Raw genomic sequence first — 2437 nt, 5'->3', positions numbered from 1 at the left:
AGTTTTAATTGCATTAGATTAATCTATTCTTATAGATAATCACCTAGTACATATAGTACTAGTATACCTCATCAGTTTATGAACCCCAGGTTGACAATTAATGATAGGGAATTAACCCACAATTAAATCACCCAACATTTTGGTGTCGTTGTCGGGTAGGTATACATAGGTGTGTATTTTGAAAGTTTAGACAACTCATTATATTTGCATTCATTCTTAGATGCATGGTTAAAAGCATATTAAAATTAGTTAGGATGCATACTAGATTTCAATAATTTTCAAAACTTTGTACTAATCTGTGTGCACGATAGGAATTATCAACCAGTTGGAGTAATTCACAAACAATTAAGAATTTGAAGAATGTTTTTCCAAGAAATTTCTCGAATATTAGCAATAATTGGGATATCCGCCTCTCAGTGAGAGTATATTTTAATTGCATGCATAAACTTGTCTATCTCTCCACCTCCATAAGAAGATGTTCAAGTTTCTTTTGATTCCTTTTGTCAATCCATTGAAGAGACTGAAGAATCATGCAATACTTTTGATGGGGAGAAACCAGTAGAATCTAAGATTGAGGAATGCATAATAAATGAGGATATTAAATGTGATCTAAACCAAGAAAGGAATCAGGAATTTCATGGCCTTATTGAAAGATGGTTCCAATACAGGATCAAATCACATCACTCTTCCATTCTTCCTTAATTCTTGATTATATTATCAAAACAACTGGTTTTTCATGTTGTGATGTATTTTAAAGCATATTTTTCAAAACTAGGCATGAATATATTTTTTCTCCTGTTATGCACATGGTTACACTGGAAATATGCGTACACTTGAAACAAATTTTCTATTTCCAGTAGAGTAGAGTAAGATAGAATTAATGAATAAAAACCAAGTTTCGTGATGTGTTTTTTTTAAATTTTTAAGTTAGACTTAATTTTATTTACAAATTTATTTATTCGTGGTGTAGTAAGAGCCACCCAACTCACTAATCATTTGCAGGAAGGTGTAGAAAGAGAAGGAATATTTGAGAAGAAGGAGAACAAGCAGAGTTTTGAGAGCCACAATTTGAAATTAGCGATCAAATCATTTCATTTTTTCTTTTAAATTTCACATTTCAAATTAATAAATAGTTTCAATATTGCTGAGTATGATCTCTTCGTGTGCTCTCTAGAGTCTGGAAGATCAAAAAAGAAAATTGAACAATGTTAGTTTTAAAATTTTACAATAAAATCTGGACAAGAGATCTAAATTCATACTCAAAAGTATAATTACAGGCCTTTTCAAATCTCAAGAGAAAAATCTAGTGTATCCAAAGGATTCAACACTATCGAAAACCCTTGTTTTGACTCTTTTTACACCTCATTTGGCCAAAAATTGAGTAAAATATCATTGTTTCAAGTTTTTGCCCAATTCTGCTGTTACTAATCCTCCAATTTGAACTAAACTTGGCCTATGCGCCCCGAACGTGGAAACTGCATGCAAACCTAGCTGATATTCCCAATCCATGGTCGAAATTGTAAGGCGATTAAAATTGCCATCAAAACCCAATTTATTCGGACGTCGTTGTGGTCATATGGAGGGCCATACGACCTTGGGTTGGCTTGAAATTCTCTGTCGCGCCCATTTTCCTTTTGCGCTGGTCATATTATGGTTCATGGGACCGTGTGCCGGCCTAAGGCCTAACTCTTGGTCCCTGCGTGTGGTTCTATGGCACTGGAGTGGCCAAGGGCTAGGGTTTAGCCCTAACCCCTTTCACTAATGGCGCACAAGTTAAATATAAATACGTATTTGGGAGATATACTTAACAAGAAACAAACATAGCTGAATTGGTAGAGGCACTTTGTTGTTTTATATGAGGTCTTGGTTTTGATATTGGTGGAGGTCGTTCAGCCTCACATAAAAAAATTATCCCACCATAAGGAGGCCACGTGGCAACCATTGGTTAGTCCATGTGGCACTACCTTGTTGAGCCACCACAGAAAACTATTACCTAATGAAAAATTGCGATGTGTAAACCAATCAACTCATGACAAGTGTCAATCACTCATTGGCCAATGAAATTCCAATCAAGTTGCCAAGTCATGACCCAATCAGCATAAGTACTGCTCACTGGCATTCCTACAAATCAAAATTCCTTTTTTTAGTTGTTTCCTAAAATGAACAGAATGAGATTCTAGGAAAATCTGAAGTCGAATTTCAGTGAAATGAATTATGTTGGATTCATGGCGATGATATCTACACTTTGGCGTTGGTTTCAAGATTATCCAAGAATTTTGACTTTTCAGCATCCACGGGATCATGAACAAGGGTGGATCGCTAGAGAAAAAGGAAAAACACAATTACAGGCTTCAACTTTCATAAAAGCATGCCAATATTAAAAATCTAACTACGATAATTGACAAACCAGCATCCGAGTCTAATTGCAAGTTGTAAA

The sequence above is a fragment of the Pinus tabuliformis genome, chromosome 4_1, assembly GCF_031772625.1.
Source record: "Pinus tabuliformis cultivar Carrire ecotype Pingquan chromosome 4_1, CPIR1, whole genome shotgun sequence".
Classification (NCBI taxonomy): domain Eukaryota; kingdom Viridiplantae; phylum Streptophyta; class Pinopsida; order Pinales; family Pinaceae; genus Pinus; species Pinus tabuliformis.
Note: the sequence above shows the minus strand (reverse complement) of the source record.